The sequence below is a fragment of the Triticum aestivum genome, chromosome 7A (genome assembly GCF_018294505.1).
Source record: "Triticum aestivum cultivar Chinese Spring chromosome 7A, IWGSC CS RefSeq v2.1, whole genome shotgun sequence".
Taxonomy (NCBI): domain Eukaryota; kingdom Viridiplantae; phylum Streptophyta; class Magnoliopsida; order Poales; family Poaceae; genus Triticum; species Triticum aestivum.
In genome coordinates this window covers 632876149-632882277 of record NC_057812.1, presented here as the reverse complement: position 1 = coordinate 632882277, position 6129 = coordinate 632876149, and positions in this window count along the sequence as shown.

Sequence of the window (6129 nt, the reverse complement as noted above, 5' to 3'; positions counted from 1 at the left end):
GGGTACCTAGCTGCGGACCGATCCTGAGTGGACGACGTCCTGGTACAAGGCGAGAGGACGCGTGGGTGGTTGTTGTGGATGTCCGACAATGCATGGGCGGCGACCGGAGAGGTACATCGGCGGCGGCAGAGAAGAAGGGCGCGGATGCAAAGTAAGGGGGTAGGAGCGGAGTGAAAGAGAATGGAACCGGGAGGGGGATTTGCGTGAGCCAGGGATGTCGTAGTCCTACGTGGCGACGGTCCGGACTCCCGCAAAGCCCTTTTCAAGTTTGCTTCTAATTTACGGGAAAAAGTACGTCCGGGAAAAAGCAGCGGAGTGGAAGAGAAGAAACAAGGCTACATAGATTCTGGGGATGCCCTCATTCTCAGCGATTCTGGGATTGCATGACGTGCGGATGTTTGCCCCACCACCGTTCCGAAGTGATCAAAATGATCTAAGGTGCTGCTTCCTGGATTGGCTGCGACGTGCTGACACTATGGAGGGAGATGCAACACTAATGTCAATCTACCATCTTTGGCTAGCCAAAAATGAAGCAGGAGACATAAAGAAAATGGAGGATCCGGAAGCTTTAGCTGGTCGTGTATGGCGTCTGATGGAGGAATGGCATGCGGCTCAAGTTAACAAAGCTGCCCCGGTGACGACGGCGTTGCCGGGCAGGGCTACAGAGCAGCGATGGTCTCCTCCGGCGGGAGGCTGGATCAAGGTAAATGCGGACGGCGCTGTTGATAAATTGGAGGTGGAGGGACGATCGTGAGGGATCACCATGGCACGTTCGTAGCAGCGGCCTGCCATATTTTCCCCACGTCTCCGACCCTGCGTTGCCCGAGCTTTATATATGGCTTGCAGACGCGCGGCTCAGTTGGCAAAGGAGTTGGGGCTTCAAATGATCGTGCTGGAGACCGATAGTCAGACTGTGACCGCGTGTGGCTACGATTAGAAGAACTGTTCAACTGATAGATCACAGTTTGGACGCATCATCAAGGATTCAAGGACAAGGAAACAAAGAGCTTGCTTAAGAGTTTAGGTGTTTTCAAAGTGTGCTGGGTTCGCCGTTCTGGCAACGTAGCTGCACCCCGGCTTAGCTACGGAAGGCTGCGTTAACAAGCGTTCTAAAACTTGGTTACATGTACCTTCGGGTTTAGTTGTGCACTTGGTTGTCTCGGAGTCAGCCGAGCTTGTTGAATAAATAAACGCAACGATTAACTTAAAAAAAAACGCAACGATTTTCCCCTAAAACGGATTAAAAAAGGAACTTGTCACTACGTGGTGCTGACTCGACGAAATATAAATCTAATAATACTACATTAGCGTGTACGGGCTAGTCAGTAAGACAGGCGCCAAAACTCAAAACCACCCCCACCTAATTCGACGTAGTACGCACCAACTGCGAAAAAACAAATGAACATTTCACTTAAGATGTTTGTTGACGAGAGAGAGAAGGAAGAGGATCGAACACAGCGATCGCATTGCATCAGTAGGACACTTATACAGAGGGGAACAGCGGGCGTGGGCGCGATGGTGATCGTGGCCAGGCCGCGTCCGAGAGGAGGCGATCGTGGGCGCTTTGACTAACAAAACTGCACCCACGTCTGCTACTACTACTCTACGGTACAAGTGCGTATAATACATGAGGTTCAACACCCCCCGCAGTCGTGACGTCACGAGAAGCGACGCAAAGACTGGACCGAAAATCATGAAAGACATCGCTTGGCAAACCCTTCGTCATCACGTTCGCGAATTGTTGTCGCGTGGGAACATGTAGAACACGGAAGTCGCCAAGGGCGACGCGCTCGCGGACGAAGTGGATGTCCACCTCCACGTTCTTGGTGCGGCGATGATGAACGGGGTTGCTGGAGAGGTACACGGCGGAGATGTTGTCACAGTAGACGAGTGTAGTAGTGGTGACCGCGCAACGAAGCTCGCCGAGGAGTTGTCGTAGCTAGACACATTCCGCCACAGCGTTTGCCATGCCGCGGTACTCCGCCTCCGCACTGGAGCGGGAGACGATAGGTTGACGCTTCGACGACCACGAGACGAGAGTGTCGCCGAGGAAGACGCAGTAGCTAGACGTCGATCGGCGGGTATCGGGACAGCCGACCCAGTCGGCGTCGGTGTACACACGGAGATCCAGCGTCGAGGAAGCGCGAAGGTGCAGGCCGAGGGAGACGGTGCCGCACACATACCGCAACACGCGCTTGAGGAGGACCAGGTGACAGGCGCGCGGATCATGCATAAGAAGGCAGAGTTGCTGCACAGCATAAGCAAGCTCGGGGCGAGTCACCGTCAGGTACTGCAGCGCGCCGGCGAGACTGCGGTAGGCAGTAGGGTCAGCAACACGCGGACCAGCGGCAGACGAGAGCTTGGCCTTGGTGTCGACGGGGGTAGGTGTTGGCTTGCAGGCGTCCATGTCAGCGCGCTCGAGGATGTCCTCGGCGTACTGCTCTTGAGAGAGGAAGAAGCCGGTCGGAGAGCGCGTCACACGAATGCCAAGAAAGTAGTGTAGGTCGCCAAGGTCCTTCATGGCGAATTCGGTGGTGAGCGCGGCGACGACTCGATGGAGAAGGGTGTCCGTGGACGCCGTCAAGATGATATCATCCACATATAGCAGCAGGTACGCAGCGTCCGTGCCACGAGCGAGCGTGAACAGGGAGGTGCCGGAGCGCGTCGCGGTGAACCCGAGGGTGGCGAGGAAGCCAGCGAAGCGGAGAAACCAGGCACGCGGCGCCTGCTTCAAGCCATACAGTGACTTGGAGAGGCGGCACACATGATCGGGCTTGGTGGCGTCGACGAAACCAGCGGGTTGGAGGCAGTAGACTTCCTCCTGGAGAGTGCCGTGGAGGAATGCGTTCTTGACATCTAACTGATGCACGGGCCAACGGCGTGACACAGCGAGAGTCAGAACGGTGCGGATGGTAGCAGGCTTCACGACGGGGGAGAAGGTTTCGCCATAGTCGACGCCAGCGCGCTGGTTGAAGCCGCGGACAACCCAACGAGCTTTGTAACGCTCAAGCGAGCCGTCAGCGCGTGTTTTGTGGCGGTAAACCCATTTGCCCGTGATCACGTTAGCGCGAGGCGGACGGGGAACAAGCTCCCAAGTGTTGTTGCCGGAGAGAGCAGCGAACTCTTCATGCATGGCGGTGAGCCAGTTGGCGTCGCGCAACGCACTACGCACTGAGCGAGGGATGGGGGAGATGGAGGTGGTGGGTGCAGTGGCAGCGACACACATAGTCGTCGGCATACTGCAGGTTGGGACGAAAGACACCAGCGCGAGCGCACGTGACGATCGTGCGGGGAGGTGGGCTGGGAGGTGAAGAGGGTGGCGAGGGTGCGGAAGGGGGCGAGCCGTCAGATGAAGATCCGACGGATGCATGCGCCCCGGACGTGCGCGCGCGGCTGGAGGAGGAGAGGGGCGCGGATGGCGACGTGGGTGGGGTCGGGGGAGAGGGGTCGCTGGATGACGATCCAACGGACGAGTTTGAACCCGAAGTTGGCGCGGGTGGGGAGGGGCATGGGGTGGTGTCGTTCGCTGTTGGCGCACGAACAGGGGCGGAAACGGGACGGGGAAGCGACGGCGGTGGCGTGGTTTGGAGGCGTGGCACGGCGTAGGGGAAGGTGAGCTCGTCGAACCGCACATGGCGGGAAGTGAGAACGCGGCGAGAAATGGGGTCATAGCAGCGATAGCCGCGATGATCAGGTGGATAGCCGAGGAAAACACAAGGCAGGGAGCGGTGGTCGAGCTTATGGCGTGCGGTGGAGGTAGTATTGGGGTAGCGGAGACACCCAAACACCCGGAGGGAGGAGTAATCAGGTGGAACCCCGAGGAGTAGCTCGTAGGGCGTGCTCGGAGAACTAGCAGCGCATGATTTGTAGTTGAGGAGGAGGGTGGCGGTGGCTAGAGCTTCGGCCCAAAAACGAGCCGGGAGGGAGGCGTGGAAAAGCAGGGCGCGAACGCTCTCGTTCAGAGTGCGGAGCACACGCTCTGCTTTGCCATTCTGCTGGCTAGTGTAAGGGCAGGTGAGCCGAAGCATGGTGCCATTCTTGGTGAGGAGAGAGCGGACGGCGAGGTTGTCAAACTCACGTCCATTGTCGGTCTGTAGGGCAAGAATAGGACGCTCGAACTGAGTATGAACATACGCATAAAACGCAGAGAGCACGCAAATGACCTCGGATTTGCGACGTAGGGGGAACGTCCAGACATAGTGAGTGCAACTATCAATGATCACAAGATAGAATTCAAAACCAGAATTACTGACAACAGGAGAAGTCCACACATCTAAATGCAGTAGTTGAAAAGGAAAATAGCTAGTGGTCGTCGAGGCAGCGAACGACAAGCGCGTATGCTTGCCAAGACGACATGCAGTGCAGGAGTGCATCGACGAGGGCGCGCAGGTGAATTGAAACTGACTCAGAGCACGATGCAGGGCCTCCTCGCCAGGATGCCCGAGGCGGTTGTGCCACAGCTCCGTGGTCGTGACGCCGGCGAAGAATCTCGCGCGAGGGACGGCGGGGTTGGGGCACACCGGGTACAGGTCGCCAGTCGAGTCACACTGAAGGATCACCAGGCGCGTGCGGATATCCTTGACAGAAAACCCAAACGAGTCAAACTCAACTGACACAGGATTGTCACGAGTGAGGCGACGTACAGAGAGAAGATTGGTGATGATGGATGGAGAGAGCAGAACATTGTGGAGTGCAAGAGAGGTGTTGGACGCAATGAGCGAGCCGCGCCCAGTGTGCGTGATGGGCATGCGACCGCCATTGCCGACAATGATATCACGGGGAGGATGAGAAGGACGAAGGGAATGGAGAGTACCAGGGTTGGAGGTCATGTGGGAGGACGCGCCGGAGTCCATGTACCAGTCGGAGGTGCTTGACGGCGGCGGCGGTGAGCTGTGCGCAGCCTGGAGCGCAGTTTGCAGGCCACCCATGTCCCATGGCTGTTGTCGGGGCGGCGGCGCAGGCGCGGTGCTGGAGCTGGCACTCGGCGAGCCGTAGGTGAAGCCGGGGAGGAGCGCTGGGTAGGCGCCGTCGGCAAGGGCAGCGGGGGCGCCGCACTGGAGTTGGCGCCCGGAGAGCCGTAGGCGAGGAGGGCCTGCTGCTGCGGAACGCCGGGGCGCGGCCCGAGGACACCGGCACTGGGAGCGCGCCACGGCATGGGCCATGCTTGAACCATGCCAGTCCAGGAGTTGGCGCTCGAGCCCTGACCTGGGAGGGCAGCAAGACGCGGAGCCGGGGCAGGTGCTGGGGAAGAGCCGCCGGAGCCGCGACCATGGCGACGGTTGCGGCCACGACCGCGGCCATCGGTGGCAGGAGGTGGAGGCGCGGGCGCAGCCGGCAGGCGCGCAGCGATGAGAGCATGCGAGGAATGCAGGGCGGGCAGTTTGCTCCGCACGGTGCTCTTCCAGAAGGAGGAAGGAGCGGGCCTGGAGGAGGGTGGGCAGCGGAGTGCGCATGGTGAGGTGGGGGATGACACTATGGTACTGGCGCCCCAGTCCGCGCAACATGTGGAAGAGCTGCTGCCGATCACCGACGGGCTGGCCGAGGTCGCGGAGTTGGTCGGTGAAGTTTTTGAGGCGTGCAAAGTACTGCATCACCGTCAGGTCACCCTGGACGACGGCGTGGTACTCCGCGTCGATGTAGACGACGCGGGAGAGCTGATTGGCGCGGAAGATCTCCTCGATGGTAGCCCAGAGGACGTCAACGGTGTCGTCTGGCTGCATGATGGCGTCGAGCAGCTCAGGCGAGACGGTGGCTGTAACACCCTCGATGCGACTATAGCTCCCACGTGTCGAGGCACGACTTAGAGACATAATCGCATTGAAGGCATATGTCGCAAGTTAGGCAATCTTCACAACATCCCATGTAATATGATAATAAAAGGGAGAACATAGTTGGCTTACACTCGCCACGTCAATCAAGTACATAAACAACATTACATCATCCAAAACACTTATGGCCCGACTACGGCGCCAAAATAAAAGAGAACCCAACATGCGACACGGTCCCAATCACCCCCAACTGGGCACCACTACTGATCGTCGGGAAAGGAAACATAGTATCGCTGAGAGTCTTCGTCGAACTCCCACTTGAGCTCATACGCGTCTCCTGGAGCGGAATCATCAGGCTCTG